At 44.8% G+C, this 23,075-nt stretch overlaps 1 protein-coding gene across 1 annotated transcript in view; it reads left to right on the forward strand.

The window, feature by feature from the left end:
* The window catches only part of ETFA (electron transfer flavoprotein subunit alpha), a 300,814-nt gene that overhangs the window by 226,938 nt on the left and 50,801 nt on the right, over positions 1-23,075 (forward strand). The window lies entirely within an intron of this gene.

Raw genomic sequence — 23,075 nt, forward strand, 5'->3', positions numbered from 1 at the left:
ACGTGCGCAGCCGCCATGTGGGTTTCTGTCAAGCCTCATTAAGCTTTGCGTGCATCTCTCTGCACTTCAATTCCCTCCCCCTCCCCAGATCGAATCACTCTGCTGGCATCGGTCGGGCCTTTAACGCTGCGTCGGTACGGCAGGCTATAAACCCATATTATACAATCCCAGACTGTACATTTAGTGTCAAGTTAGAACAGAAAATATCTGAAACAGAGTCGAGTTGTATTACAGAGGCCCTGGGCAAATCAGTTGGTCTTGGTTCATTGATTTTCGTTTTACTCTAGCGTGACCAGCAGGGAATGATTATTGAAAAAACAATTAATTAATGCAACGTCTACAGACGCTAGCTCCTTTACGTCAAAAGCGGCGTGAACGAATTCCGTTTGTGTTTTCCTATGCCTTAGATGTCTATAGTGTTGTGACCACAATGTAAATAAAACATTTTTAACTTCAAAACACGTGTTTTTATTTTCTTACCGGTGGGGTAGAAGGATGGGTGAGAGGGTGAGTGTAAGAGAGGGGGCCACCTATCCGAGTGCCATCTCTCTTCTTCATACAAGTGCAGACACTTCATGATGTGCATTTCCGTCCTGGCAGCTATTCGTTGGGAGACTAGTGGGATAGCTCAGCGGGTTAATGTACAATAGGTTCGGATGAGCTTACTCCTACCTTTTTTCCCCGATGTTGGCAACATGTGTAGTGGTGTTATCTAATCTTGGCGGGACTATGGCAGCACGACTGCGTGCACTGACTATTCCTGTGGAGCAAGCAAACATGAAACCGGTTGCAGAGAGACTTGTCAACAGTTTATCATTCTCGTAAAGCAGGGCTCGTGGTACCAGTCACAGATGCTGCTGTGATCGGAATGTTATAGCTGCATAGAGTGTGTTTAAATTCAATGCAGTCATATATTTGGTGCCTCTGCTATTATGATTTCTCAGTAATGTTTCAGACACTCTCCAGATACCAACCGCTTTTGCTCAATTTCATATGTGCGCCACTGCTCTGAGCTATATAACGCGACCCCTGATCGCTAGGAGTGCCGTTTTTGCATATCTACATTGTGCGGCCTGCTGCGTAGTTCCTACGAAGCCACTCGTGTGATTCCATTCGTCAGTTCTGGCTTTGCAGCAGATTGCATTCTGGGACTTGCAGTTCACATTGTAGGCATGCAAATCCTGGCCTGAAAGGTGGAAAGTGCTGATGGTTAAGATGCCATGACGGGCTGTTGGTGTCGCACATGTGACACTGGACCACTATACTATGATCACATGGATTTTTTCGTTGACCTTTTTAATTTGCACCTCATAATCATTACAACACGTGCTAATGTTTTAAGCTCAAAAGGATGGACTCTAGATTTCTGACTTTAACTGTGTTGGCGACAATATGTGGCCGTATGTAATAAAGCTGACTTTCAAAATGTTGACTACTTAAAAGATGAGCTGAATGTGTCAGGAAATAATGTCTTTTTCCTTCATTATTATCTATGACTATTTAAAAAATTGTTGGATTAAAAAAAATAGTTTTGTTACATGCTTTTAAAAAAATCTAACTGTACTGTAATAACCCCTTAGTGATCCTTAACGCTTCATATCCCTGAACCCTTAAAACCCCAAGCTACCCAATACTGCTACCCTTTCCTGAACCCTAAGACCCCTTTATGCATCCTACCCGTAACTTTAGAAACACCTTACTGCCCCTTCACGCTATCCTTGGCGGAACTCTAAAAAATCTTTACTATCTATTAAAGCTACATTCCCTGAAACATAAAAAACACTTGATAATACTTAATGCTAGTCTTTCCGGAAACCTAAAAACCTTTTACTGTCCCTTAATGGTGCCCATCTCTGAACCTAAAAACCCCTTACTTCCCCTTATAGCTACCCTTACTTGAACCCTAAATCCCTTACTACTCGTAACGCTACCCTCCCCTGAATCCTAAGCACCCTTACTTACGTAGGAGGAAGCCCCCTTGCACAGCACCAAGGACCCTTACGTCTGCTCTTCACAGCGTTCTTCTATTTTTTTAATCACCAATTTTCATATCTATTCTTCAGTAGTGACACAGCTTTTCTGCAGTCTGCTTTTTTTACCCACAATAGTTTTGACTGCACTCCCAATAGGTCCCTCTAAGACCAGCTGGTGATGTTCCTATTGAGGTTGGGGGGAGTCGGCCTGGGCAACTGCTTTTGCCCATGAGAAGCAGCAAAGCTGCACCATGGCGTACGAAGGCTTTAGATGATGAGTGGCGGTGGCCCAGCCTGTGCTTTTACATTACATTACATTTAAATTGAGACAACATTTTTTATAGCGCCGTGAAGCTGCAAAATGTGACAGCAGGCGCTATACAAGCTAATAGGCTATATCGCAATGGGAAGGGGAGGGTGCGGAATCTGGAGCCCAAAGCTTAACGTATATATTTAGGTTTGGATATTTCTCGACCCATGGACAAAAATATCCTTAAATGTGATTCAACAATATTGATGGGTCGACCCGGTCCAAAACTCCACAGCCCTGTTGCACACTCCATTCACCCCGGGGCGGCCAGGACCTACTGACGGAAATCAACAAGCATTGTCATAGCCAATAGGTCTCGCTTTTGGGACCTTATAAGTATTTAGTTATGCAGCACAATATCTTTGGTGCAACAACATTAACTGTTGCATGGCTAAACACTTATAAGGTCCCAAAGGCGAGACTTATTGGCTATGCCAATACTTGTTATACAGGAAGGGGGTGGATTTACAGTCAGCCCTGAACTTGTTTTAGCACAAATGGTAGTCTTCTCAGATAAAAAGGAGGGACCCCCTCCCCTCGGTGGTAAACCTGAAGATGTTGAAAGCACAAAAGATAGGTAATCAAAATCACGTAATTTTTTCATTGGAAATAGCGTGTCTCATTTCCATCCAAGGCAGTACCAACCCAATTGTGTAGGACATTTTGCAGTGAATGACATAGTGGAATAACCCTAGGATACTATGACAAAAATGGGACCATCTGGCCAACATGTGTTTATTTGAAAGCCATCGGCAAACGCCAATAAATTCCCCCAGACATCTTCAGTATTAGTTAAGGCATATATTCCTTTTGGCTTTGATTTTTAGGACTAAGAACAAAGAGAATCAAAAGATTTTTTTTTTAAGCTAGGTTTTTTATATTTTTTTAGATCTTCTTTAGGCAATTTTTATTTGTTTTGTTTGTAATGGATTTAAAAATAATACACATCTGTGCTACCAGTCCATTTTGAGTCTGTCCTATTATTAATCACTGGGTACCCTGGCCTCCCACAAGCATTAGGCCAGCACTACTGCCTGAAGCTCCATTTTCTCCTCCTCCACTTTTTTGAAGTTCCTCTTTCGGGGGGAAATTGCCCATTGATTGAAAATGGTAGAGACCCAGGATTTAGCAGTGAGATAAACTTGAAAACCCTCTTGCCAACACATCTACCTTTGGCATAACATATTTTTATGAACGTGTGCACCCATCTGGGGGGTAGGGTGTATACTACAGCCATATATATATATATATGCATACATGGCACCAGGCTTTGAAGGACAATTTCAGAATCAATTGCTGGCTCAGCCAATCACTGCGTAGGATACCTAGTGAATGAAAAGTTGAGAGACCTTTGCGCTAGAATTAAGAACTATGATAAAGGTAGATTACGCTTTGAGTGCCTAGCTGTTATTAACTTGGTCTGCTACCTCCTTATTGACGAAACTGTAGAGTGACAATAATATTTGGTTACAGTCTATAACTAATGGGCGTAACAAGGAGCAGGCAGGTGTTTTTTCTTGGTGTAAAATGCTGTTGGATAATTGTTGTAAGGAGGTAATTTAGATTTAGAATTGTAGGTATCTGTCATGTCTTTCCAGGTGAATTCTTTGTTGTACGTCTCTGTCTGGAGTACCTACCGTTCTTGATTGTTAATCCATGCTGATCATACTGCTTCCATACAGTGTGTTATAGCACATGCCAATATTAAACAGATGTGTGTTTTATGCGTGTTCTGACACACATAGTTTTCTCAAGATAAAGTTCTTGTATCGCCTGCCTTGGTAAGGGTCATCTGACCCGCTCCTGTATGTTTTTTTTGTTCGGATTTCTCCATTTCTCTCTAAGGTCACCTGATAGATGCTAGACACGGGTTGATTTGTGTCATATTACTGCAGAAAACTGATTTCACTTATGATGAGCACAGCATTACCTGCAGTAGCCCAGACTGTGTACTCACTGCATGACTTAGTCATAAGGTCTTGTGCACAAATTTACTCCAAGTACACTCTCTGTTTTAGTGTGGATCTAATGTTCGCACCCTCTTGTGTTTTTACTGATTTCCTTTTGTACTGATATTTGCAGATAACACAAAGTAATAGATCTCATAGCAGAACATCATTCGTTTTGGAAACTTTTCTTGATTTTTTTTTTTTTTTTTTTGTGGAAGTTTTTACCTGTCCTCTATTACCACCTTGAAACTGACTTTTTCTAATTTTTGGGTTGTGTGCTCATACTATAGAGCCAATTGATACATGACATTATTTTACAGCGCACTACCGTAACAAATTTGATTTGATTTCTCTCGGTTTAATCACTCAGTTCATAAAAACATAGCAGTGCTCGATATAATACTCATGAATTTTAGACTTGTAGCTCTTTGTTTAAAATATTCAGGTGTTTTTCTGTAGATTATCACCCAACCGACATAGTGGCAGTATACCTAAGCCAATGCGTTTACCAATAAATTGTACCAAGGCCGTACAACATCTGCAATCATTAGATGCTATTCTCCACTCATTTTATGAATTGTAATTGCTTCAGTGCTTCTTTAGTGTTCTGTTCATTGGCTTGTAGATCCTTAACATGCAGAAAAATTAAAAATTAATGTCATATATTGATTAAAAAAACAACCCTGGATGTGACAATGAGTCTTCCCTGACGGATTGTTAAAGATTTATACCTCAGGGGCAGAGTGTTAAATCCCCATGTTGGCATGTATGATTCTTTTGTTAGCTCCACTCCTGGAATTGTGCCCAATGAGAGCCAAGAAAGTTTACATTCACACAACACTTTTAATGTTGCAAGGATGTTTTTCTCAGTTACTCAGTTACTTTTTCTCAACAATGATCAAAACCAAGCAATGGATCTGACGGTAGAAAATTCTATGGGTCTTCGTGAACCCTCTCCCCACCTTAAGATAATCCTAGCATCCTTAATTGGACACTGCTGCATAAGTCCAATTTGCACAGATTGATATGGTTAAAGTTTGCTATCGCCTTGCTGGGGTACCCTCAGCACCTGTATATATATATTGGGGTATTGAACTTCAATTAGTAGCATCAGTGCCAAAATGCAAGGAGGAAAAGTGGAGTCCAGCCACTGCTAAGCTGAGGCTTAAAAAGGTTCCATCCACACGCCTTATCATTTGGAAAGCCTACTAAATTTCACAAACAGGGTCATGTCATTGGGGGTTGGATTGTCCAAGCATTAGGCATAGACTGCTGGAGTTCATGGTTTGGATAGCGCATAACCGGTTTACCAAAAGAAGAAAGGAGGATATTAGATTCTCTTAAGGTAGCTGTAGGAGGAAAGACAGTGCATGCAGCAGTCATTCAAAGATGCATTACAACTCTGGCATGGGGATGTCTTGGGGGTGCCTGATGGATCATGGCCGAATCAGGACACCATCTTGATTGAGTTGTTGTAAAGAACTTTATCCTGTTTTAGGTTAATCATTTGCTTGCGCAATTTGCCGTTGTGAAATAATATTTTTCATTGACTTGGGCAAATTGTTTAAATAGGTTTGTGGTGGTTGGTGTGATTAATGGCCAGTTGGGTAGACATGAGGTTGTTAGACAAGATACAGCACATTCAGTTAAACATTGCAGTTCTAGCTAATGTCACCCAATATTTACATTGCAGTTGGCTAATATAACTGCCTTACTGTGTTATCTAGGTACTATGGAGAAGGTATTGGAGTATCTTGAAGGCGTCACAATCTACCAAGACGATGTTTTGATCTTTGGGGACACCACGAAAAAACATAATCAGTGCTTGAAAGGGGTGTTCGAGAGATTTAAGCAGCATGGTCTCACACGAAGGGAAAACAAGTGTGAGTTAGAATGTGAGGAAATAATTTATTTAGGGCACAAACTTACAGCTTGTGGGATCAGTCCAAGTAAATAGTTTGGTGGAAACTATAAGAGGTTGGCTATTCCAGATTGTAAAGAAGACTTGATTATGCTTTTGGGTATGGCAGAGTATTATCATAAATTTAGCCTCAACTTTGCAGCCCGAGTGGAAACTCTTGAAAAAAGGTATAACGTTTGAGTGGTCTACTCTGTGTAACAGAGAATTTGTTGATCTAAAAGGGGCATTATCTGAGGCCTGCTCATTAAAGCGTTTCAGAACACAGGATGGATCGATATTGTTTACAGACACTAATGCTAAAGAGTTAGGTGCTGTTCTTAAACAAGGTGTAGGTAAGGGAGAGCACACTGCTTTTGTCAAGGTTTTTGTCAAGGTTCCTGAGACTCCATACTCAATTGAGAGAGAAGCACTATGTATAATGTGAGCCATTAAAAAACTAAAGAATTTTGTATGCCACGCACTTTGTTAGAACAGATACCAAACCACTAATAAAGATTTTTGATAGAAAGGTAATTGATGCAGTATCAAGTAGAAACTCTAAGTGGATAATTTCATTACAAGACTTCCGTTTTAAGGTGCAATACATACAAGGAAAATTGTGTGGCAGATTGCTTATCGAGATAGGGGAATGTGGAAACGCAGGGGGTAGAGGAACCACTTGAACACTTATGGAAATTGGATGAATTTGAGGTATGTGAAGTCACAGAAGATATTGTGAGTAGGGAAGAATGTAAGGATCAGGTGGTAAGATATGAGGATTTAAGACAAGTGATAGAACTCATAGCATAAAGGCTGGGATGAACACAAAAATTGGACTCTATCGTGCCAGGGGGTTTTGGGAGGTCACGAATGAGTTGGCAACACATCATGGACTGGTCTGGAGGGGCATCAAATTGGTCCCTCCGGAGCGAAGGTTTAGGTTGATGAGCCTGGCATCTTGGGGACACCTGGGCATCTGTAAAACCAATGAAAGGTTAAGACTAGATTTTTGATGGTCAGGGCTAGATATACTGGTGGAACGGAAAATTGTGAAGTGCATGAGTTGCAGAAATAGTGACAAAGCCTGTAAAGCACGGACACACCCGATGTTGTTAACAAAACAACCCCAGAAACTGTGTGAGCAAGTAGCCCTAGACATTCTGGGTTCAGTGACTCAGGGCAATATTATGTGTTGGTAGACTTGTTCTCTAGATGGCCCGAGGTAAAGGTTACTCAGGACATTGAGACAAGTAATGTAGTGAAATTGTTAAAGGAGATTTTTGGCAAGAGAGCGGGTTCCAGATTCCATTATGACTGACAATGGAGTACAGCTGGTCTCCAGAGAAATGGAAAACTTCCTCTCACAAAGGGGTATTCTCTACAAGAAATGTGCCCTGTACCACTCAGAAAGTAATGGGGTGGTTTAAAGGCTTAAGAAAGTGCTCAAAGAAGCTATAAAAAGTAGCCAAACAAGAGATTGGAGGGAGTACATTCAGACTAGAGTGGAGGTGTATCGCCTCACACCACACTCAGTCACGGGAAAGGTACCCTTTGAGTTGTTTAGAGAAAGAGAGCCACGCTCTTTGATGTGCCCATCCTGGATTAATCTTCATAAAGGAAGGAATGAGGAGTGGGGTTTAGATTGGAAAACAGGATGCCAAGATTTTTTTTTTTACAGGATACCTCTGTATGACAGGAAACATGCGCTTAAGAGTACAGTGGTGTCTGTGGGGCATTTGGTCAGTACAAAACTGCCTATGGGGGTGACAAAAACAACAAGGTATGGTAGCCCTCAAACATTGTTTAAACTGTTCAAAAATGCAGTCAAACATGAAGATAATAGAATTTAAGCAGAGTGGTGGTGGTTGCAAAACATTTGGGAGGAGAAACAGGGAGAGTACCACAAATTCCATGAAAATAGGACCAGTTTTAGTACAAGAGAGTGACAATAATCCACAGGAGAAAGACAATCCTTCAGGTGGAGCTTGCTCACGACACAATAATAGGAGTATTAGACGTCCTGAACGTTTAAAAAAGTATGCGCGATTTTAGTGGGGCTATGCAAGTTTTAAGGTAATCCAGTTTTGATGCCTTGTATACCATTTCTCCATCCGTGATTTCTTGTTCCAGGGCAATGCATCTGTATAAATTGTTATTTATAATTGTATACCTCATCTTGAATGTAACGTATTCAAAGTCTGTACATGTATAGAATTTGTGGATGTGAGGTTGTGGAATGCAGGTGATAGGAGGTTCTGAGAAGGACGGTTAGAGATGTGTGAATGGGGCTTGAAGGTGGATGCGGCATTGCTCCAGATGCTTTAATTAACCCAGTTAAACAAGTGAAGTTGTCGAGTGACTACATTACACTTAACCATTATAAAAACATCAAAATAGACATGCTGAAAGCTAATAGCTCTAGTGGTTCACAGGTTCTATGCATTCATTTACCAAAAATAAAAATGAAATGTTTATATATAATTAAAGTGGGTGGTTGTGAAGATGCCAGTGGAAAAGCACAGTCAGTTCTGTTGAAATGATTTTACAGCATTACAAATCACGAAATGTCAAATAAAACTTGTTAACTAGCCAAGGCTGTCACAGGAGAACACACGGAAACAGAACTACAAAAAGCCAGGATTTCTTACCTTTAAAACTTGTGACGTGTTCTGTCTTCCAGCGAGTGCCGATCAACTGCGCTACAGGATCTCACCTTCCACAGACAAACTCTGTACCTGACTCTTACCATGCTTGGGGGGTGCAGGGGAGCAGCAGAAGCCTGGACCCTTCTTAGAACCAGCAGAATAGTCCAGAACTGTCAATTAAACCATGCCCACGTTGCATGCTGCTGATGGAAAAATTGAACAGGTTCCAGTAGGTGCTCACCAGAGCCGGATCCAGGGCCTATGGGTACCTGTAGGAATGTTGCTAGTTGCAAATGCAGCTATGCTGTTCAATGCCTAATTTGGCCTCCACAAATGGAAGCAGATTGTTAATATTTCAGGCCCCTGGCAGAACATGCATGGCGACATTTTCACCAATATGTGGCTCCAGAGGTAGTCGATTGCATTGCTAGGGCCTCAAGCTTTGATACTACCAGGACCATTAGCAGTTCAGATGGTCGAAGCAGAGTGCATCTACACACAGTTTTTTTTCTGGAGGCGTGGCGACTGAACACCAGTAGTTTTCTTGTCTGGTTGTTGATTCAGGTCTCAGCGGTGCTGTGCAGTCATGTGACCATGACTGGAGAGCAGCACTGCATCTGTCTCTTCTCTTTGGGTGAGGCATGTGATCATCGATTGAGGAGCAGCACTGCATCTGTCTCTCCTCCTCCTCTTTGGGTTGGGTATGGGATCATCAATTGAGGAGCAGCACTGTTTCTGTCTCTCCTCCTCTTTGGGAGGGGTATGTGATCATCGATTGGAGAGCAGCACTGCATCTGTCTCTCCTCCCCTTTGGGTGGGGTACGTGATCATCGATTGAGGACCAGCACTGCATCTCTCTCCTCTTTAGGTGGGGTATGTGATCATCGATTGGAGAGCAGCACTGCATCCGTTTCTCCTCCTCCTCCTCTTTGGGTGGGGTATATGATCATCGATAGGAGAGCAGCACTGTATCCATCTCTCCTCCTCCTCTTTGGGTGGGGTATGGCATCATCGATTAGAGAGCAGCACTGCATCTGTCTCTCCTCTTCCTCTTTGGGTGGGGCATATGATTGATTGAGGAGCAGTCTCCTCCTCATCTTTGGGTGGGTATGAGATCATCAATTGACGAGCAGCACTGCAACTTTCTCTCCTCTCTTTGGGATGGGTATGTGATCATCGATTGAAGTGCAGCACTGCATCCGTCTCTCCTCCTCCTCCTCTTTGGGTGGGTATGTGATCATCGATTGGAGAGCAGCACTGCATCTGTCTCTCCTCCTCCTCTTTGGGTGGGGCATGTGATTGATTGAGGAGCAGCACTGCGTCTGTCTCCTCCTCCTCCTCTTAGGGTGGGGCATGTGATTATCGATTGAGCAGCAGCACTGCGCCAGTCTCTCTTCCTCCTCTTTGGGTGGGGTATGTGATCATTGATTGAAGAGCAGCACTGCATCTGTCTCGCCTCCTCTTTGGGTGGGGTATGCGATCATCGATTGGAGAGCAGCACTGCATCTGTCTCTCCTCCTCCTCCTCTTTGGGTGAGGCATGTGATCATCGATTGAGGAGCAGCACTGCATCTGTCTCTCCTCCTCCTCTTTGGGTTGGGTATGGGATCATCAATTGAGGAGCAACACTGTTTCTGTCTCCTCCTCTTTGGGAGGGGTATGTGATCATAGATTGGAGAGCAGCACTGCATCCGTCTCTCCTCCTCCTCTTCTTTGGTTGGGGTATGTGATTATCGATTGAGGAGCAGCACTGCATCGGTCTCTCCTCTTTGGGTGGGGTATGTGATCATAGATTGGAGAGCAGCACTACATCTGTCTCTCCTCCTTCTCTTTGGGTGGGGTATGTGATCATCGATTGAAGAGCAGAACTGCATCCGTCTCTTCTCCTCTTTGGGTGAGGTATGTGATTAACGATTGGAGAGCTGCAGTGCATCTGTCTCTCCTTCTCCTCTTTGGGTGGGGTATGTGATCATCGATTGAAAAGCAGCACTGCATCCGTCTTCTCCTCTTTTGGTGGGGTATGCGATCATCGATTGGAGAGCAGGACTGCATCTGTCTCTCCTCCTCCTCTTTGGGTGGGGCATGTGATCATCGATTGAGGAGCAGCACTGCATCTGTCTCTCCTCCTTTATGGGGGGGTATGGGATCATTGATTGGGGAGCAGCACTGCATCTGTCTCTCCTCTTTGGGTGGGGTATGTGGTCCTCGCAGCACTGCATCTGTCTTTCCTCCTCCTCTTTGGGTGGGGTATGGGATAATCGATTGGAGAGCAGCACTACATCTGTCTCTCCTCCTCCGGTGGGATATGTGATCATCGATTGAGGAGCAGCACTGCATCTGTCTCTCCTCATTGGGTGGGGTATGTGATCATCGATTGGAGAGCAGCACTGCATCTGTCTCTCCTCCTCCTCCTCTTTGGGTGAGGTATGTGAGCAACTATTTTCACCAATATGTGGTGCCAGAGGTAGTCTCGTGCATTGCTAGGGCCTCAAGCTTTGATACTACCAGGATCATTAGCAATTCAGATGGTCGCAGCAGAGTGCATCTACACACATTTTTTTTTCTGGAGACGCGGCGACTGAACACCAGTAGTTTTCTTGTCTGGTTGTTGATTCAGGTCTTAGCGGTGCTGTGCAGTCATGTGATCATTGACTGGAGAGCTGCACTGCAGGTCTGTTCTCCTCTTTGAGTGGGGCATGTGATCATCGATTGGAGAACAGCACTGCATCTGTCTCTCCTAGTTTGATGGGGTATGGGATCATCGACTGGAGAGCAGCACTGCATCTGTCTCTCCTCTTTGGGGGGTATGTGATCATCGATTGGAGAGCAGCACTGCATCTGTCTCCTCCTCCTCCTCTTTGGGTGGGGTATGTGATCATCGATTGGAGAATAGCACTGCATCCGTCTCTTCTCCTCTTTAGGTGGGGTATATGATCATCGATTTAGGAGCAGCACTGCATCTGTGTCTCTTCCTCTTTGGGGGGGTTTGCGATCATCGATTGGAGAGCAGCACTGCATCTGTCTCTCCTCCTCCTCTTTGGGTGGGGCATGTGATCATCGATTTAGGAGCAGCACTGCATCTGTGTCTCTTCCTCTTTGGGGGGGTATGGGATAATTGGTTGGAGAGCAGCACTGCATCTGTCTCTCCTCTTTGGGTGGGGTATGTGATCATTGATTGAAGAGCAGCACTGCATCTGTCTCCTCCTCATTGGGTGGGGGTATGTGATCATCGATTGAGGAGCAACACTGCATCTGTCTCTCCTCTTTGGGAGGGGTATGTGATCATCGATTGGAGAGCAGCACTGCATCTGTCACTCCTCCTCTTTGGGTGGGGTGTGGGATCATCGATTGGAGAGCAGCACTGCATCCGTCCTCTTCTTTGGTTGGGGTATGTGATTATCGATTAAGGAGCTGCACTGCATCCGTCTCTTCTCCTCGTCTTTGGGTGGGGTATGTGATTATCGATTTGAGAGCAGCACTGCATCTATCTCTCCTCCTCCTCTTTGGGTGGAGTATGTGATCATCGATTGAAAAGCAGCACTGCATCAGTCTTCTCCTCCTCTTTTGGTGGGGTATGCGATCATCGATTGGAGAGCAGCACTGCATCTGTCTCTCCTCCTCCTCTTTGGGTGGGGCATGTGATCATCGATTTAGGAGCAGCACTGCATCTGTGTCTCTTCCTCTTTGGGGGGGTATGCGATCATCGATTGGAGAGCAGCACTGCATCTGTCTCTCCTCCTCCTCTTTGGGTGGGGCATGTGATCATCGATTTAGGAGCAGCACTGCATCTGTGTCTCTTCCTCTTTGGGGGGGTATGGGATCATTGGTTGGAGAGCAGCACTGCATATGTCTCTCCTCTTTGGGTGGGGTATGTGGTCCTCGCAGCACTGCATCTGTCTCTCCTCCTCTTTGAGTGGGGTATGGGATTATCGGTTGGAGAGCAGCACTGCATCTGTTTCTCCTCCTCTTTGGGTGCGGTTGGGATCATCTTTTGGAGAGCAGCACTGCATCTGTCTCTTCTCTTGGGTGGGGTATGTGATCATCGATTGAAGTGCAGCACTGCGTGTGTCTCTCCTCCTCTTTGAGTGCGGTATGGGATCATCAATTGGAGAACAGCACTGCATCTGTCTCCCCTCCTCTTTGGGTGGGGGACCACACCAGCTCTTCTAATGTGCCAGACCAGCTCATCTGATTGAAAATAAACATGTATTAGGATAGTTGTTAGCCCAATTTCATGTATAAAACACCTCACCTGGGTGTGTACCCCTTCTAAAGGTATAAAATTCAACAGCATTTTATCTTTCTCGAAGTCCTAGTAAGATCTTGGTAAGTCTCCTCAGGATCTCCCCACTGTGTGCACCTTTGACCTCAGTAAACAATTAGATTCTTGGACGCGAAGCGAACTGTCCATGCTGTAGAATAATCAGCCCTCTTGGAATTTGTTGGCTGTAACTTCAGACGTGTTATTAATGAATGGTAGGTTGGATCAGGGTGTCACAGGGAATGCATCCTGTCTTTCTGCATAATGCCACGGCTGAATAGGTTATAGATTGCTGTATAATGTCATAGAATCCTTCTGTCATCAGGTGCTACTTTCGGTTCTGTGAAGCTTTTCAGTCTAAACATATCGTCATTTTTTCTCCGTGTATTTAAAGAGGCTCTTCTCATTATGTTTGTCCAGACGTGTTGTTTACTTTATACTTTGTCTATTGCTTTAAAGTGGTATTCTGTTCGGCGCGCAGAGTACTTCTTGCAATATTCGTGTTTAAAAGCGTATCTCCATGGTGTGGATTTCAGTCAGGGATATCAGTGTCCTTCAATGAGATCACTGGAGCTCTTTTCTATGTGCAGAGGCTAATCACGTTTGGTAACGAAAGAGGGGAAGCCACGCTGTGGGGCCAACAGTCCCTTGCAGGGCTTGAAGAACGATGCTCCCTTACGTTTTTTCAACATATTCTGGCCCGCCATATTTTCCTTCTGTGAACTCTACTGTGTGTTGGAACTGGAATGAGTCCATGTTCTTTTGAGGGGAGTTTGAGAGGAAATCACATCTTCTACTTTTAGGTAGGGCACTCAAGGATTACCCTAATGTGGCTAAAGACAATTGTGCCAGCCTGTATGGCGTCTGTTGGCTGTCTGCAGATCTTTTGGTCTGAGGGCCCGTAATTTTACCGTCATCGTTGCAAAGGGGAAGGTCCACTTGTACCTCTGTAACATCCGTGCGGTCCCTAGTAACTGCCAACCTTGCTTCTTGCTTGGCTGAGTTGTGTGCAGTTATGTTATCGATGTTTTTATCGTGCACTAATCACTTATGAGGGTATCCAGGTGCTCTGTAACAGGTATGCGAGGCCATCCCTGGGGGCTTACTCGAAAAAGCCAGCTTCTTGCAAAAGTCCAGAAGAGAAGAGGAGGCTCTGGTGTGTTGGGGAGGTAGTTCTAGGCTTTAGGGGCAGGTACAACAAGGTGCAGCCCCCTGCTCTGTTTTTGTGTAGATGCATGGGGTGTGTGCTAGTGAGAGACTGGCAGAGTTGAGATATCTGGAATGTTGATGGAAGTGAACGTGGCTGCTCAGATAGTAAGGGGCAGTGTAGTGGAGGGTTTTGTAGGAATGGGTGAGGAGTTTGAAGTGTGCTCACTTTTGTATAGGGAGCCAGTGGAGTTTTCTAAGATGTGGTGTGATCTGAGCTAGACGTGGGAGGTTGAGGACTAGTCTGGCTACTGGGTTTTGGACGGTCTGCAGTAGTCCTGTGAGCTGGATGGTAATCCCTACATACAGGGTTTTCCATAGTCCACTCTGGTCTGCTGGTGATAGGGGTTGGGTGATCTTTTTCATGGTATTGTCTAGGGGACACTTGAAGATTTTCTTCAGCATCCTTAGTGTGTTAACGCAGGACAAGGCCATTGCGTTGACTTGGGCGGTCATCTCCAGTTTGTTGTCCATGATGATTCTGAGGTTTCATGCATGTAGAGTGTAGGTCCAAGGTCTGTGGGCCACCAGGTGGAGTCCCATGGCGAGGCAGGCTTCCTGAAGACTGCCACCTCACTCTTGTTTGTGTCAATCTGAAGCAATTATATTTTATCTAAGTGGCCACTTCTATTATGCTTGTGGTGTTCCTGGTGATGAATGTTTTTTCGAGAGGAATAATATCAGTTGTGTGTCATCGGAGTAAGTGAGGATGTTTATATTGTGTCCTGGTATAAGGTCGGCCAGTGGGTTCATGTAGATCTTGAAAAGCGTTGAAATGAATGAAGAGCACTGCGGGACACCGCAAATAAGATTGCATGGTTCAGAGTTGTAGGAGGGCATATTGACGGTTTGGATTCTTCCAGTGAGGAAGGAGCGGATCCATCCAAGGGCGTGTCCCTGGATGCCTGCTTTGTGGAGTCATCTGATTAGGATGGGGTAGGAGACTGCCGATAGGTCTAGAAGGATGAGGGCTGCTGTTTCTCCCTTGTTGATGATCTGGGTGTCATCCGTTGCTGCTATATGAGTGTCTCTTGTACTGTGGTTAGGTGTGAATCCGGATTGTGTGGTGTCAAAAACCTGATATTTGATGAGGTGGTCGGAGAAGCACTTGTTGGTTGCTTTTTCCAGGACTTTGGCTGGCTAGGAAAGGAGGGATATCGGTAGTTAATTGAGAAGTCTGGCTGGGTCAAGCAAGGGTTTCTTTAAGATGGTGTTGAAAACTGAGTGTTTCCATGAAGATGGCTATACTGACGGAGGTGTTGACAATAGGGGTGAGGGCCTTGCTGATAAGGATTTCTCCTTTGTCAAAGGCGTGGTGGGCCAGGGGTCCGCCGAGGCCCTGGAGTGAATGGTCTTCATGATTGTTGTGGTTTCCTCTGTGCTAATAGTGTCCCATGTGGTGATTGTGTCGACTTGCTTCATCACAAGAAGACTTCTGGAGGCAGCCAAAGGGTCCGGTTGTGGGGTGAAGATTGCTACATTTGGTTGCGATGTCACTATAAAACCCAAGTTCGAGAGGTCGTTGTACAGATGTTGCGATGGGTTGAGGTTTACGGTGACAGCTGGGGCTTAATTTGTAAAAAAAAAAGTGCCAGGGCTCTTGTCAGGAGTCCACTGCAGCTTGCACCACACATTGCTCCAACCATGCTGCCAATGATGGCAACAACACAACTACTAACCATCACACTTCTACAAGTGTGAGGATTCAGACTATTTCAGGCCTCCAAAGCTATAAGAATGGCTTGGGTGCCATGTAATAGTCATTTTTTATGTATATTGAACAAATAACTAAGTGTTGTGGTGGTCATTGCTAAATTAGCCAGACAGCGCCACATTGTCACAGACTGTCACAAGCACCGGTATTGACAATTAAGTGCCCGTACCGAGTAACTGAAACCACCTGCTCAAATGAATCACTGTCGACAGCTATGGGTGTGGTGAAGTCTTTGACGATTGTGAAGATTTCTTTGCTGCTGCTCGAGGTGGCATTTATTTGTTCAACTAGTGTCTTTCTCTTAGTTTCACGGATAAGCTGGTGGTACTTCCTCTGGGTGGCTTTGAAGGAGTCTTTTTCCACTTCCCCTCTGCTGGTTCTCCATTTCTGTTTCAGTTGTTTGCAGTGATCTTGGTCATTTTGAGGTCTGCTGAGTACCATCTGGCTTGTTTTCTGGTGTTTGCTGTTGCTTCATTTCATGAGGGCCAAAGTGTCGGCACAATTGGTGATCCACTTGTTGGGTGCTCTCAATGTTGCATACCAGGATGCCTGTGGGTTCCTATTTGTTCTCTTGTAGGGCGGTTGTCCAGTCCACCTCTGTTAGATTGTTTCGGCGTGCTGGGCCCGCTGTATGGGGCTCTTTTGGGTTGATGGATGTCAATTGTAAATCTGACTATGGCATGGTCTGTCCAGGTGACTGGTCTTGGAGTGTTGATCGTAATGTTGTCGAAAGATGTGAAGACTGGGTCTAGGATATGTCCGGCAGCATGGGTGGGCTCTGTGACATGTTGGATTAGTCCCAGGTTCACGAGATTATCAAGAAAGGCAGCAAAGATGAGGTTGGTCCGGTCTTCAAGATGGAAATTGAGGTTACCTAGGAGGTTGAAAGCGCTGCCATTGGAGGCTGGAGGGCAATAAAGTCAGTGATGTTTGCAAAGTTGGCTCAAGAGTCTGAGGGTCGGTAGACTAGGGTCCCACCCAGGGTGAGCCTTGACTGCTTAACTTTGCTACCCTGGATAAGTGACGTGCACAAAGGGAAGAATTCATGTTTTGATGTACTAATGGATTTTTTAGTCACCAAGCCTACAAATTATAAAAACACAAGTTTTTCGACTTCAGTATCCAAGGTCTCTGAAAATTTTTCTGTGAGTCAAAGAAACTTTGCAACCCATTATAAATTATTTTGGAATTGGGCTTTGAAATATGTACCCCAACTTCCTAGCAATTAGTAATGAAATATATAACTTGTTTGCAACCTCTATATTTTTTTAATTCATAATGTATTCAATACCAACACCCAAAACTGGTTGTTATGAATTCCCAAAGTAGAAACTGTCCACAACAAACAGCTTCCACTTTGTATGTATCCTGTGGGCACTGGGGAGAGCATACAGTGGCCACGGGGAACTATTGCATGCTTCCCAAATTTCCTAAGCAAAAGACACACAGATGATAGATGGTGTAGACTTTAAACTGAGGTGCCATGGTGAGCAAAAGAACAATGGATTTAACCCAGATCTCTTGACTGGGACTGAATTTTTGATTTTTTCCACCTTCCATCCATCATCTGTGTCTCTTTTGCTTTCTCGTTTTAAGTGCGCCGGGTATGACCAGACATGGGTCCTGGGCTCACTGTGCCACTGGTTTCAAACTAGCTTGGCTGATGAGGGGTGATACCCTGTAACTCGTCCCAGAATGCTTGTTTCTGGTCCAGGGAGGAACTGGCTTGGTAGTTCGGGCTGGACTGTTCCCATGAGGAGCTGGGTCGAAACTGATTTGCAGATGACTGGGTCTAAACTCGGGTGGAATGGTGAGCAAAAAAACAATAGATTTAACACAGATCTCTTGACTGGGGGCGAATGTTTGATTTTTTTCTGCATTCCGTCCATCATTTTTGTGTCTTTTGCTTTTTCGTTCTAAGTGCACCGGGTATCTCGAGACGTGGGTCCCAGGCTCACTGTGCCACTGGATTCAAGCTAGCCTGGCTGATGAGTGCTGATGCACCGAAACCGGTCCCATGAGGCTTGTTTTGGTCCAGGGAGTACCTGGCTTGGCAGGACTGTTACCACGAGGAGCAGGGTCAAGACTGATTTCATATGGCTATGTCTAAACTGGGGTAGCATAGTGATCAAAAGAACGATGGATTAAACTGCTTCACTGGGGGAGAATGTTTGATATGTTCCGCATTCTGTCCATCATTTGTTTGTCCTTTGCTCTCAAATTTTGGAGGCATCATGCCATTTTTTTATGCAGCTCCTTTCTCTACAAAGGATAGGGCCTTCAATAAATAAAATGCATGCATGACTGGATGTCTACAGCCAGACTCCCTCCCCTAAGGCAATCACAACACAGCTATGCAGCGTTGTTATTGCCCAGGGGCTGGAGGGTTGGGCATGTTCTCCATGCAGGCTGTAATGCAGCCTGCATGGAGAACAGGGAAGTGTACTTGACTGGTTTGTACGGCCCGAGAGGGCCGAGCAAACAGTCATTGCCAACTTAGGAGTGGACAAACCACTCCTCCCCTTCCCTGCTTCGTGAGCATAGCAGCATCGACCACCAAGCCACCCTCAACGTTGCAAGACACATCACGAAGCATAAAATGATAATAACTTAGTTATTATCATTTTATGTTTCTCTAATCCACACATTAAAAGCAGTGGGGCTATGCTCCTGCGCCATAGCGGAGGAGCCGCCCCTGCCTACATTCTTTTCAGAGAGCATGACCCCTCAATTCTTGAGCTAGAATTCAATGGATCCTTCTAAATCATTACTTTTGTGTCATGCCCGATTTGTACATCTTCACAGCACATCAATGTTCTCGGGTCAAAAATCAGTTGCTTATTTTGAACAGCGAATGCTTTGCAACCTGGGAATAATACACAATAATACACCAGGCTCTTGGTTATGAAATGGGAGGCCAGCAGAACCTGTGCTCCTCGGGCAGGAGTAGTAAACAAGATTTATCCATAGATAATGCCTACTAACCACTGATTGTCCCAGGAACCGGGGACCAAAACAAAGGACTCTCAAGCAGCAATCTATAAAGATATGAAAGTTAAAAACAATTGTTTTAGACCAAATATATATATATATATATATGTACAAAAAAAATCTTTAATCATTACACATTCTACGATAAAAGCCACAGTGTATTGTACCTCTGTTGCTAAATCCCATAGAGAGCTATGGCAAGAATTTCAAATGATTTATTCTGAATCTCTAAATGGGACTGTCAGTCTAGATCTGAAAAGCATGTACATGAATGTCGGCTTTTTTAAGAGGCCCTCTCTGAGCGCTCCCTGCTTTAGCAGATCTCAGCAAGGGCGTGATAGCGCCCTGAGGTCGGAGTCAGGCCTCCTGGTTCCACATTAGTTACCTACCCAGAGCCTTCCTCTCGTGTAAAAGATGCTGGATACTGTGCTGTTTCACATGACACACCTGGTCCCACTCACATCCATAAATATCTAGTTTGTATAGAACTGTTTTTAATATTGACTTTGAAACAATTTATCCTGCCCTCTGAATAAATGTTTAACCTTTAAAAAAAAGTCATACTGTTTCATTTTAAACTTGTAGTTTGGTTTTTAGACTTTTGTCTGAATTATGACCTCCATTTTGGTGCTTGAAGCTCAATGGTACGCACCGACAATTTGCACGGCACATGGGAACAGATTTATATAAATATATTTTTAAAAATCTGTAACTATGGCGACCGTCTCAAGTGAGTTTCCGCCCTCTGCTATGAATTATCTGGTATTGTGAGCTAGTACACTTAAGAATATGTTTTCCGGAGTACCCTGAGAAGCTTTCTCGTGGCTCTATGTATAATTTATTTGTACTTTTACAAGGAGCTTGAATATTTTGGCAGAATCTTGTTCAGTTCAGTAGTTCTTTTTTTATAGAGGCAAGATACATTTGTGTGTCTTTTAATGTGCGCTTTTAATTGAGCAGAGATATTTTGCTTGTTTATTCTGGATGTAAAAAAAAGAGGAGTTTAACCTTCCCAGTTCCTTGAGTGATATATTTGAAATGAAATGGGTCTAGATGGCTAAAATTGTTCCAATATATTTTGTAAAGAACGGGTCAAGAAACTGCCTCTTGCTTTCCAGCAGAAATACGACTTTTTTTTTTAAATCCCTTTCATTTTAATTTGTCGTTACTCAAAACATCTTGATGTAGCGCAACAAGTAGAATACCATGCTGACTCAATCTAGTAAAGAAAATAGTTCTTCTCGTGTTTTTAATTTCCACATTATAGTTGTTCTTTTCAGCCCTCCCTTCAGCCTCGTTGCTCTTGAAGCTGGTCAATTACAAATCCCAAATGGGGAGAAATGCATGGAACCGCATGCCATGTCTCTCATGAAGATAGGAAGCCATGGCAGGATATTCCCTCTCAGCTTTTAGGACTTAGATTATAATGCCAGTAACCTTGGAAGTTCAGTAGAATTGTAAGGGCCAGGAAACTGCATTGGTGGTGCACCTCGCTGGTGTCTTGGCAGGGAGGCCTTGCTGTGGCTTTGCCTAATGCCACTCCCAGCATCAGTTCGAGCCGACCTTCTAGGAGTCACCTCGGACAATATTGTTTTTAGACTGATATAGTCACAATCGAAAGATTTATACAGCTTTTCCTGTCCCATATATTCTTTGTGAGTAGGTACTGGAGCTTCTCCTATGCTAGAGGTGAGAGTTGTGAGCCTGCCCATCATTTTATATGAAGATGTTGTACCTTGAAGGACCTGCCTCTCCCCCCCCCCCCCCCACGCTAGAGGTGAGAGTTGTGAGCCTGCCTATCATCCTATATGATGGTGTTGTACCTCGAAGGATCACCCCTCCCTCCCACGCTAGAGGTGAGAGTTGTGAGCCTGCCCATCATTCTATATGAAGATGTTGTACCTCAAAGGACCGCACCGCAACCCCTACACGATCAGTGAGAGTTATGCGCCTGCTCATTATCCCATGTGAAGGGTTTTGTTCCTTCACGGACCGCACCCCCGCTACACTATTGATGAGGGTTTTGCGCCTGCCCGTCATCGCATATGAAGGTGTTGTACATCGCAGGACCGCACCCCCTCTACACTGTTGGTGGGAGTCGTGAGGCAGCACCTCATCATGAAGGTGTTGTACCTCGAAGGACATCACACCCCCTCCTACACTATAGGTGAGAGTTGTGAGCCTGCCCATCATCCTATTTAAAGGTGTTGTACCTCAAAGGACCCATCCCCTCTACACTATAGGTGGGAGTCATGAGGCTGGCCATCGTCCTATTTGAAGGTGTTGTACCTCGAAGGACCGCACCCCCCCATGCTAGAGGTGAGAATTGTGAGCCTGCCCATCATCCTATTTGAAGATGTTGTACCTCAAAGGACCGCATCCCCTCTACGCTATAGGTGGGAGTCATGAGGCTGCCCATCATCCTATATGAATGTGTTGTACCTCGAAGGACCGCACCCCCCTCCTACACTATAGGAGAGAGTTATGCGCCTGCTCATTATCCCATGTGAAGGGATTTGTACCTCGAAGGTCCGCTCCCCCGCTACACTATTGGTGAGAGTTGTAAGCCTGCCCATCATCGCTTATGAAGGTATTGTACGGGGAAGGAACGCACCCCCTCCCCCACGCTAGAGGTGAGAGCCTGCCCATCATCCTATATGAAGGTGTTGTACCTCGAAAGACCGGGCTGCACCCCCCTACATTATAGGTGAGAGTTGTGAGCCTGCCCATCATCTTATAGGAAGGTGTTGTACTTCCCTCCTACACTATAGGTGAGAGTTGTGAGCCTGCCCATTATCCCATGTGAAGGGGTACCTCGAAGGACCGCTCCCTCCACGCTAAAGGTGAGGGTTGTGAGCCTGCCCATCATCCTATAGGAAGGTATAATACCTCGAAGAACTGTACCCCCGCTCCTACACTATAGGTGAGAATTGTGAGCCTGCCCATTATCCCATGTGAAGGGATACTTCAACGGACCACTCCCCTCACTCTAAAGGTGAGAGTTGTGAGCCTTCCCATTATCCTATATGATGGTATTGTACCTCAAAGGACCGCATCCCCCTACGCTATAGGTGAGAGTTGTGAGCCTGACCATCATCCTATATGATGGTGTTGTACCTCAAATGATCGCACCCCGCCTACGCTATGGGTGAGAGTTGTGAGCCTGCCCATCATCCAATATGAAGGTGTGGTACCTCGAAGGACTGCAGCGCCACCCATCCATAGGCATTTGCTTGGCTGACTGGCCATTCTCTGAATACACTTCTTGCCAGCCTAATTTCAGGTCCGGAGGCGCACTCTGGGTTTCTTCCCTTCCATAGGGGCAAACACACTTTCTGATTCTTGAATTGCATGGCCGCACACACTATCAGTTTGTAGAGGGTTAAAGCCCATATCTTTAAAATAGTGGGGAGCTAGCTTGGTGCCTCCCAGACAGCCCTTAAAATAACATGCCTCATTGACAGAGATGTTTATTCTGTAAGGAAGATATTGTGCTTTCCCAGACATCGTGGTTGATGCTTCTTTATGTCAAATGCTGCAACCGATTTGGTAATTACTGTGTATCAAAGTTTAGAATGATTAGTGCCTTCCATCTCCCAAGTGTAGAATGATTGGTGCCTCCCATCTTCCTAGTGTAGAATGATTGGCGCCTTCCATCTCCCTAGTGTAGAATGATTGGTACCTTCCATCTCCCTAATGTAGAATGAATGGCACCTTCCATCTCCCTAATGTAGAATGATTGGCACCTTCCATCTCTCTAGTGTAGAATGGTTGGCGCCTTCCATCTCCCTAGTGTAGAATGATTGATGCCTTCCTTCTCCCTAGTGTAGAATGATTGGCGCCTTCCATCGCCCTAGTGTAGAATGATTGCCACTTCCATCTCCCTAGTGTAGAATGATTGATGCCTTTCTTCTCCCTAGTGTAGAATGATTGGCACCTTCCATCTCCCTAATGTAGAGTGATTGGCACCTTCCATTTCCCTAGTGTAGAATGATTGGTGCCTTCCTTCTCCCTTGTGTAGAATGATTGGTGCCTTCCATCTCCCTAGTGTCTTCTTTTGGGTCTTGAGGATAATAGACGTAGCAGGAAATGTGGGGGCAGCTGGCGGGCTTTGTGTAGAAACCACA

Source organism: Triturus cristatus, chromosome 3_1 (assembly GCF_964204655.1).
Source record: "Triturus cristatus chromosome 3_1, aTriCri1.1, whole genome shotgun sequence".
NCBI classification, from domain to species: Eukaryota; Metazoa; Chordata; class Amphibia; order Caudata; family Salamandridae; genus Triturus; species Triturus cristatus.